This window comes from Nicotiana tabacum, chromosome 17, assembly GCF_000715075.1.
Source record: "Nicotiana tabacum cultivar K326 chromosome 17, ASM71507v2, whole genome shotgun sequence".
NCBI classification, from domain to species: domain Eukaryota; kingdom Viridiplantae; phylum Streptophyta; class Magnoliopsida; order Solanales; family Solanaceae; genus Nicotiana; species Nicotiana tabacum.
In genome coordinates this window covers 4931906-4943038 of record NC_134096.1, presented here as the reverse complement: position 1 = coordinate 4943038, position 11133 = coordinate 4931906, and the positions used below count along the sequence as shown (strand labels likewise).

General features: G+C 36.5%; 1 long non-coding RNA gene across 1 annotated transcript; it reads left to right on the top strand.

Moving 5' to 3' along the window:
• Positions 1-5836: 5836 nt before the first annotated feature.
• On the top strand, positions 5837-6959 carry LOC142171373 (uncharacterized). The gene is made up of 2 exons (XR_012700937.1): positions 5837-6178; positions 6777-6959. It is a non-coding gene; the product is annotated as an uncharacterized LOC142171373 (long non-coding RNA).
• The last annotated feature ends 4174 nt before the right edge of the window (positions 6960-11133 follow it).

Sequence of the window (11133 nt, the reverse complement as noted above, 5' to 3'; positions counted from 1 at the left end):
CAAAATCAATGAAACAAGCGCGTAACATGTCCTCCAATATTTGGATAGTGCACTCGGACTGTCCATCCGTCTGAGGGTGAAAGGCTACGCTCAACTCAACCTGAGTACCCAACACTCGTTGCATTGCCCTCCAAAATTGCGATGTGAACTGTGTGCCTCTATCTGAAATGATGGAAACTGGGACACCATGAAGGCGAACAATCACTCGGATGTAAATCCCTGCTAACCTCTCTGAAGAGTAAGTAGTACCCACTGGAATGAAGTGCGCGAACTTGGTCAACCGATCCATAATCACCCAAATAGCATCGAACTTCCTCGATGTCCGTAGGAGCCCAACTACAAAATCCATGGTGATCCGCTCCCACTTCCAGTCTGGGATCTCTAACCTCTGAAGCAAACCACCCGATCTCTGATGCTCATACTTAACCTGCTGACTGCTGAGACACCGAGCCACAAATCCAACTATATCCTTCTTCATCCGCCTCCACCAATAGTGTTGTCTCAAATCTTGATACATCTTCGCGACATCCGGATGGATGGAATACCGCGAGCTGTGGGCCTCCTCAAGAATCAACTCACAAAGCCCATAAACATTGGGCACACATATCCGGCCCTGCATCCTCAACACACCATCATCACCGATAGTCACATCCCTAGCATTACCTCGCCGAACCCTATCCTAAAGGACGAGCAGATGGGGATCATCATACTGACGCTCCGTAATACGATCATAAAAGGAAGACCTAGAGACCACACAAGCCAATACCTGACTCGGCTCTGAAATATCCAATTTGACAAACTGGCTAGCTAAGGCCTGAACATCCAATGCTAGAGGTCTCTCCGCTACTATAAGATTTGCTGAACTCCCCCAACTCTCCACCCGATGACTCAAAGCATCGACCACCATATTGGCCTTCCCAGGATGGTACAAAATAGTGATATCATAGTCCTTAAGAAGCTCCAACCATATTCGCTGATGCAAATTAAGATCCTTCTGCTTGAACAGATGCTGCAAACTCCGGTGATCAGTATAGATCTCACAATAAACCCCATACAAATAGTGCCGCCAAATCTTTAAGGCGTGAACAATAGCTGCTAATTCAAGATTATGGACATGATAGTTATTCTCATGAGTCTTCAACTGGAGCGAATCATAAGCAATTACTCTACCCTCCTGCATCAGAACACATCCAATACCTATCAGCGAGGCATCATAATACACGGTGTAAGAACCTGAAGCTGATGGCAGAACTAGAACTAGATCCGTGGTCAAAGTAGTCTTTAGCTTCTGAAAGCTCTCCTCGCACTTATTCGACCACCTGAATGGAATACCCTTTTGGGTCAATTTGGTCAAGGTGATGCAATCGATGAGAAACCCTCCACTAAACGACGTTAATAGCCCGCCAAACCAAGAAAGCTCCTGATCTCTGCGGCTAAGGACGGTCTGGACCAACTCTACACCGCCTCTATCTTCTTCGGATCCACCTGAATACCCTCACTAGACACCACATGCCCCAAGAAAGCCAATGAACCGAGCCAAAACTCACACTTGGAGAACTTTGCATAAAGCTTCTCCTCCCGCAATCTCTGTAACAGAATCCTCAGATGCTGGGCATGCTCATCCTAGCTACGAGAGTACACTAGGATGTCATCAATTAATACATTAACGAGCGAGTCCAAATAGGGTTGAAACACATTGTTCATCAAATGCATGAACACTACTGGGGCATTGGTCAGGCCAAAGGACATCACAAGGAACTCATAATGGCCATATCGGGTCCTGAAAGCTGTCTTAAGAATATCCGAATCCTGAATCTTCAATTGGTGATACCCTGACTTCAAATCAATCTTGTAGAACACCCTCGCTCCCTGAAGCTGGTCAAATAGATCATCAATACGTGGAAAAGGATACTTGTTCTTGACTGTGACCTTGTTCAACTACCTGTAATTAATGCACATCCTCATAGAATCATCCTTCTTTTTCACAAAATAGAACCGGTGCACCCCAAAGTGACACACTAGGCCGAATAAACCCCTTATCAAGGAGTTCCTGAAGCTATTCTTTCAACTCCTTCAACTTTGCCGGTGCCATATGATACGGTGGAATAGAAATGGGCTGAGTGCCCAGCACCAAATCAATACTGCAATCAATATCCCTCTCAGGCGGCATGCCCGACAGTTTTGCAGGAAACACATCCAGAAAATCACGCATCACAGGAACATAATCAATGGCAGGAGTCTCTGCACCAACATCTCTCACAAAAGCCAAATAGGATAGACAACCCTTCTTAACTATCCGCTGAGCCTTCAAGTATGAAATCACTCTACTGGGTACATAGTCTATAGAACCACTCCACTCAACCCTCGGAAACCCCGGCATCGCCAACGTCACAGTCTTAATGTGATAATTTAGAACAACATGACATGGAGACAACCAATCCATGCCTAATATCACATCAAAATCGACCATACTAAGCAGCAAATGATCCACTCTGGTCTCCAGTCTCCCAATAGTCACCACACATGAACGATATACGCGGTCCACAATAATAGTATCACCTACGGGAGTAGATACATGAACAAATGACACTAAAGACTCGCGGAGGATATCCAGAAAATGAGCGAAATACGAGGAAACATATGAATAAGTGGAACTAGGGTCAAACAATACAGAGTCATCTCTGTTGCAAACTGAGACAATACCTGTAATCACAGCATCTGAAGCAATGGCATCTGGTCTGGTAGGGAGGGCATAGAAACGGGCCTGGCTGCCCCCTGATCAGCCTCCCCCTCTCGGGCGGCCCCTAGTTGACTGAGCTCCACTCCTAGCTGGTTGGGCAGGTGGTGGAGCAGCTGGTGCTGAAGTCGCAGGCTGACCCATCTGCTGAGATGAACCTCCTGAAAGGCTGGGATAATACCTCTTAATATGACCCAAATCTCCACACTCAAAGCAACCTCTCCCTACAAATGGCGATGGGGACTGAAGGGAACCCCGAGCACTAGAATAACCGCTAGAAGGTCCTAACACAAATAAACCCTGAGCTGATGGTGCATGGGACGAACTCTGAGCTGGTAGTGCACCGAATGATGTCTGGCCCTGCTAATAACCATGTGACCCATGACCGGATGATGCACCGTGGTGAACTGAGCGAGTCATCTAAGCATGCCTGAAAGGATGACCTCTACCGCTCTGGAACTGACCCCCCAGAAGGAGCACCACTAAATCAACCCTGTCCACGAGGCATCTTGGCCTCCCTCTCAACCCTATCCTAGCTGTGAACCATCTCAATCTGATGAGCAATGTCGACAACCTCATCAAAAGTAGCACCAGACACTCTCTCTGGTCATAAGCAATCGCAGCTGAAAAGTGAGGCCATCTATAAACCTCCTGATCCTCTCCCTGTCTTTGGGAACCAACCAGATAGCATGACGGGCCAACTCCGAGAATCGCATCTCATACTGCATCACAGACATATCACCCTGACGAAGATACTCAAACTATCTGCACAACTCTACTCTGCGGGACTGAGGCATTAACTTCTCCAGAAAGATAACAGAGAACTACTGCCAGGTAAGGGGTGCTGCGCCGACCGCCCTACGCCTCTTGTAAGCCTCCCACCATCTGAATGTAGCCCCAAAGAACTAAAAAGTGGTGAATGAGACCCCACTCGTCTCCAGAATACATGCTATACAGAGTATCCTCTAACTCTTGTCCAAGAAATCTTGTGCATCCTCTCCCTCTGTACCACTGAAAGGTAGAGGCTGGAGTCTCCCTAACCTCTCCAACCTAGACTGCTCATCCTGAGGCATAGCAGGAACCACATAATCCTGTGCAGCTACAACCGGCTGGGCTGGTGGTTCCCCTGGTGTCTGGAGTCCCTTTACAACATGCGCAGGTATGCGAGCGATGGGAGTCTGAGTGCCTCCTCCGGTCTGAGAAGTGGTTGAGGCCATCGAAACAGAGACCGCCTGAGAAAGGCCAGTACACACGGTCAGAATCGAGCTAAGGCCACCTGAAGTCCAGGAATTACGATGGGCACAGGTGGTGCCTGAGCTGGTCCCGCTGGTGCATCCATAACTGGGACCTGGTCCTGATCTGGGGCAACTGGTGGATCTGCAGGTACTGCCCCAGCTGTTGTGTGGGCTGCGCCTCTACCCCTAACGCGACCTCTACTGCGGCCTCGGAATCTCGCGGCCCTGGCTGGTGGTACTGGTGGTTGGCCCTCCTGCCCGATAGTACGAGTCCTCACAATCCATGAGAGGATGAAACAACAGATGTTTAGTTACAAGAATTAACAGATTCGCACGACAAGAATTCAAGAATGTGATGTTTTCCTAATGGTTCTGAAGCCTCTCGAAGATAAGTACACAGGTCTCCGTGCCGATCCGCAAGACTCTACCAAACCCGCTCATGACTCGTGAGACCTATGTAACCTAAGTTCTGATACCAACTTGTCACGACCCAAAACCTAACATGTCGTGATGGCGCCTATCGTAGAACTAGGCAAGCCTAAATACAACATTTCCAATACAGTAAAACACCTTTTAAAATAATAGCGGAAAGATTTAACATTTAAATAAGAACCTTTTTGAAAACAGAATTTATCCAAAATACGATACAATCGTCCCAAAAGTCGGGGCGTCACTGAGTACATGAGCGTCTAATAACCGGAACAAAATCCACAACAGTATCTAGAGAAATAGACTCAAATACAGATAAACTAAGGGAGGGGAATCAAGGTCCGCGAATGCCATGCAGCTACCTCGATAGTTCCAGACTCCAATGCCTAAATCAACAGCTACCGCCATGACCAGAAATGCCTGGATTTGCACACAAGGTGCAGGGAGTAACGTGAGTACACCAACTTAGTAAGTAACAAGTCCAAACTGTGGACTAAAGATAGTGACTAATTCAACCGGTGCAAATAATATAAAACTAACTGTACAGAATGGTAGACATGCTCTTAAATCAATCAGGCAATTAATAACCGAAAAAATAAAGCAGATCCGTACAGAGTAATGAATATGACTCTACTGTCACTACAATGCCAATGCACATACTGTAAGTGATGCACCATGCTGTCAGTCTCAAGTGCTCACACTCTCGATATTTCAACCACTCGGTAGTGTATATAGACCATACGGATAAGGGAAGATCCATCCCGAAATATATACAAGACGTTGACCATAGGTCACCCAGTACCAAGGAAAAATGGCCAATCCAGCCCAAGGTCCATGTCCAGGGAAGATCCATCCCTCAAAAATATCAACCGCGCTGACTAGGGGTGTGTTACAGACTCCGGAGTGGCTCCTATAGCCCAAGACTCCGGATTTGCAAAGAATTGGTAGAGACCTTGATTTTTGAGTTGGAACAAAGAGTGAGTCATAGCGTGGAATGCATTAGAGTCAAGTTTTGAGGCGAGGACGTTAGAAAGAGCCACATGAATATTTTAAATGATCTTGGCATGAGTTTAAAACTTGAGGAAAGGTATGAAGAATGCATACGTTTGGTTTTAAATGTTGATATAAACTATTGTCATTGGTGACTAAGCGCTTAGGTAGTGAACTTGTTGGTAATAATAAAATTATGTACTTCCATTACGTTTTTTAGAGGTGAAAATTCATTTCTTGATTTCTACCAAAGAGAAAGTATGTGGAAGAACGGATCACATGGCTTCATATTTTCAGTTAGTAATTTAACCTTAATTTAACACAAGCACAACCAAGAAAAATCATACAAAACAGGAAATCATCCAACTTTTAAGGCAAATCTCCAACAAAAAGTTTCAAAATACACCTATAAATAGCATAATCAATAGCATAACCAAATCGTCCCAAAAAAAGAAACACAAAGCAACAAGCACATTAAAAAAAAGTAATATCAAGCGAAAAGCGAGTAGCGAAACGTCAAAAAAAAAAAAAAAAATGGAATCATCAAAGAAGCTTGTTGCAGTGTTTCTTGTGTGCATGGTTATGCTATCATCATCTGTGCATGTTTCCAAGGCTCATGAACAAGAAAAAAGTAACGCAGAAATGTTTAAAGAAGCTGTTCTAAAGACTAATGCTGAATACACAACTTGCTTCAACATATGTGAAAAGACATGTATTGCTCAAGGTCTTGGATACACTCATTGTGAGATGAAGTGTGACAGCGGCTGCAACGCCAAGTTGCTAAAAGGTATATACACTAACAGTGTAACTTTAACACGTGCTAGTAGATCACTACAAAAAAAGATTAAAAAAAAAGCTAAATATATTGTTGGACTATCGACAAATAATTTAAATATATCTTCCATTTTATTTTTAAACTATTTTCGTCGAAGTTGGCTTCTTGGTGAAACAGAGTCGATGAAAATTCCTTCACAACAAATCAATTTCCAAGGATATAACTATTAGAAATTCGTACTTTTTTCGGTAGAGATATTAGATTATATATATTAATTTTTATCAGAGGAATTTATAAATAGTAATTACCATATAAATATTTCGATTGTATAAATTTATCTTTTATATAATTCGTATATAAAACTAAAACTGATTTTTACCGTGTTATCACATTAATGTTTATCATAAAAAAAATAACTAATTACCTTATAAATGCATGATTGTATAAATGTATTTTTTTTACTTTCACCATATAGAACGTTAATAAAACTCAGTTTTTATTACTTGTACAGTCCTTTCTTCAATCCTTCACATTTTTTTCTTTAATTCAAACATATAATTGTTGATTATTCTTCCATTTTCTAATACGTTATTCTCTATGATTTTCTCAGAGAAACTCGAGAGATTGAAGAATTTGAAGCCTTGAAGATGGACCAAAGGATGCAAAAATAGAAAATATATAGGAAAAGAAAAATAAAGCAGTGGTTTTTCATTTCTACTAATTACTTCATTCATCATTTCTTTGCCACTGTACTCGTAATTTCATGATTTAATAAAGTCGTTTCTTTCTCTAATTATTCTTGTTTCTTTCGAGTCAGTCTCAACAAATTTCTTTATTTTATTTTATTTATATCTTCTTAATTTTCTTGATATTTCACTACTAAAAATCTGCTAAAAACCGACCAACTATTTCCGACTAACGTTGGTCGGTCAAAAAATGCGACCAAAAACCGTCCAGGTTGGACGGAAACTGGGGAAAAAAAATATTTACATTTTTTTAAAACTAAATACCGACCAACGTTGGTCGGTAAATTGGTCAACGAATTGACCAAGCTGGTCAGACAAGAAAATTTTGGATTACCGACTAACGTTGGTCGGTAATCTGGATCCAATTTTTTAAATTTTAATAATTATTTTATTATTTAAAATATTTTATAATATTTAAGAATTTATATTTAAAATTACCGACCAACGTTGGTCGGTTAATGTAGGGGAAGCATTTACCGACCAACTTTGGTCGGTAATTGTTATTTTCTGCAAAATAACCGACCAAAGTTGGTCGGTTATTATGTCAACATTGATCAAACTTTCGAATTACTTTTATATTTACTATCTAAATAATATAAATGTAATTCGTTAACACTTTTATAATACAAATAATTAATACACTAACATATACTATATATAACATGCTATTTGTAAATTGATTCATCGACTTATAACTTACTTAGATGCATCGATGAATATTAAAAACAAAACGTTTGACCTATATCGACTAATAGTAAAAACAAAACGTCTCGACTTATATCGATTAATCTAGCTATGCCATGTATTATTAGTGATGAATGAATGAAAAATAAAAGAATTAATACTAAACATCTGTGACACACACATATATATATATATATATATGGATCACAAATTAAATAAACGAAAGAAGATATTAGTATTAAGTAAACGAGTTAAATTAATAGGTCAAACATGGTCAAACTTTAACAAGCTATATATATACACACTAACATATACTATAACAAGCTATATATATAGTTAAAGTATTACAGTGAAGTGTGTTTGTATGTGTGTGTGTGTATATATATATATATATATATATATATAAGAACACGAAGCGCTAGGACCACAGGGTCGGGTTCTTTTAGGGATAGACTTGGGAAGATACTAATTAGTATATATACTTTATCATCAAATATATCTATTTGTAAATTGATTCATCGACTTATAACTTACTTAGATGTATTGATGAATATTAATCGATGATTCATCAAAACGTCTCGACCTATATATCGATTAATCTATGTCATGCATTATTAGTGATGAACGAATGAAAAAAGAAGTTATTAGCATCAATTACAATATAGTGTATGTGTGTGTGTGAGAAATTACTCACATACTTAATTATAACTTAGAAAATTTACTTAGATAGATGCTATTATAATTTATTAAAATTAAATAGTTAATATAATTATTTATAAAGATTATGCTTATAGTTTATAATTATTTATAATAATTGTATAGTTAAATAAAATAAATGCTTGTAGTTTATAATATTTTTTATATTTAAATAAAATAAATGCTAATACAAAAAAAAAGAATTTAAATTTTTTTTAAAAAAAAACCGACCAAAAATGATCGGTTTTTGGTCAAACGGTCAGCACTTAATGTACCGACCAACTTTGGTCGGTAATTCTAAAATCAGAGAAGTGAAAAACGGGAAAAACCCCCATTTCTCTGAAATTTTTCCCTCTTCTTCACTCTAAACCTTCATTCCCCTCTCTCCTTCCCCCAGCCCTCCCCCTCGCCGTCCAGCCCTCACCGTCGCCGTCGCCACTGCCACTGCCGCCCCTCGATCTCCTTCTCCATCTCCTAAAAATTCTAGGTTTGAATTAAATCCCATTTATTTATTATTTTTAGGTTTTATTAATTAGTTATGAATTAGTTTCAATTGATTAGTGTTTCAATTATTTGAATATTGCATTTTATTGAGTATTAAGGTTTAGGTCTTGTTTTAGTTAGTTTTGCTAATTAGTTTTATTAACTAATTAGTTTTGTTAATTAGTCAATTATTTATGAATTAGTTTAGTTTAGGGTATGGGTTGAATTTCTTTAGTTTAGTTAGTTTATGTTTAAACTCGTAGGATATGAATTGAAATTTTAGTTTTTAGGATTTGTTCTTGTGAATTGAACTTTTAGGATATGAATTGAACTTTTAAGATATGAATTGGACCTTCTGGATATGAATTGAACTTTTAGGATATAAATTGGTGTAATTAGGAAAAAATAATTATCTTGAATTAACTAAAAAAGATATAATTAATTTATAATTGTAAAATAAATTAATTCGTTGTTGTGAATCGAACTTTTAGGGTATGGGTTGAATTTCTTTAGTTTATGTTTAAACTCGTAGGATATGAATTGAAATTTTAGTTTTTAGGATTTGTTCTTGTGAGGATATGAATTGAACTTTTAAGATATGAATTGGACCTTTTGGATATGAATTGAACTTTTAGGATATAAATTGGTGTAATTAGGAAAAAATAATTATCTTGAATTAACTTAAAAAGATATAATTAATTTATAATTGTAGAATAAATTAATTTGTTGTTGTGAATCGAATTTTTAGGGTATGGGTTGAATTTCTTTAGTTTAGTTAGTTTATGTTTAAACTCGTAGGATATGAATTGAAATTTTAGTTTTTAGGATTTGTTCTTGTGAATTGAACTTTTAGGATATGAATTGAACTTTTAAGATATGAATTGGACCTTCTGGATATGAATTGAACTTTTAGGATATAAATTGGTGTAATTAGGAAAAAATAATTATCTTGAATTAACTAAAAAAGATATAATTAATTTATAATTGTAAAATAAATTAATTCGTTGTTGTGAATCGAACTTTTAGGGTATGGGTTGAATTTCTTTAGTTTATGTTTAAACTCGTAGGATATGAATTGAAATTTTAGTTTTTAGGATTTGTTCTTGTGAGGATATGAATTGAACTTTTAAGATATGAATTGGACCTTTTGGATATGAATTGAACTTTTAGGATATAAATTGGTGTAATTAGGAAAAAATAATTATCTTGAATTAACTTAAAAAGATATAATTAATTTATAATTGTAGAATAAATTAATTTGTTGTTGTGAATCGAATTTTTAGGGTATGGGTTGAATTTCTTTAGTTTAGTTAGTTTATGTTTAAACTCGTAGGATATGAATTGAAATTTTAGTTTTTAGGATTTGTTCTTGTGAATTGAACTTTTAGGATATGAATTGAACTTTTAAGATATGAATTGGACCTTTTGGATATGAATTGAACTTTTAGGATATAAATTGGCGTAATTAGGAAAAAATAATTATCTTGAATTAACTAAAAAAGATATAATTAATTTATAATTGTAGAATATATTAATTTGTTGTTGTGAATCGAACTTTTAGGGTATGGGTTGAATTTCTTTAGTTTAGTTAGTTTATGTTTAAACTCGTAGGATATGAATTGAAAGTTTAGTTTTTAGGATTTGTTCTTGTGAATTGAACTTTTAGGATATGAATTGAACTTTTAAGATATGAATTGGACCTTTTGGATATGAATTGGATTTTTAGGATATAAATTGGTGTAATTAGGAAAAAATAATTATCTTGAATTAACTAAAAATGATATAATTAATTTATAATTGTAGAATAAATTAATTCGTTGTTGTGAATTGAACTTTTAGGGTATGGGTTGAATTTCTTTAGTTTAGTTAGTTTATGTTTAAACTCGGAGGATATGAATTGAAATTTTAATTTTTAGGATTTGTTCTTGTGAGGATATGAATTGAACTTTTAAGATATGAATTGAAACTTATGGATATGAGTTGAACTTTTAGAATATAAATTGGTGTAAGTAGGAAAAAAATAATTATCTTGAATTAAGTAAAAAAGATATAATTAATTTATAATTGTAGAATAAATTAATTTGTTATTGTGAATCGAACTTTTAGGGTATGGGTTGAATTTCTTTAGTTTAGTTAGTTTATGTTTAAACTCGTAGGATATGAATTGAAATTTTAGTTTTTAGGATTTGTTCTTGTGAATTGAACTTTTAGGATATGAATTGAACTTTTAAGATATGAATTGGACCTTTTGGATATGAGTTGAACTTTTAGGATATAAATTGGTGTAAGTAGGAAAAAAATAATTATCTTGAATTAACTAAAAAAGATATAATTAATTTATAATTGTAGAATAAATTA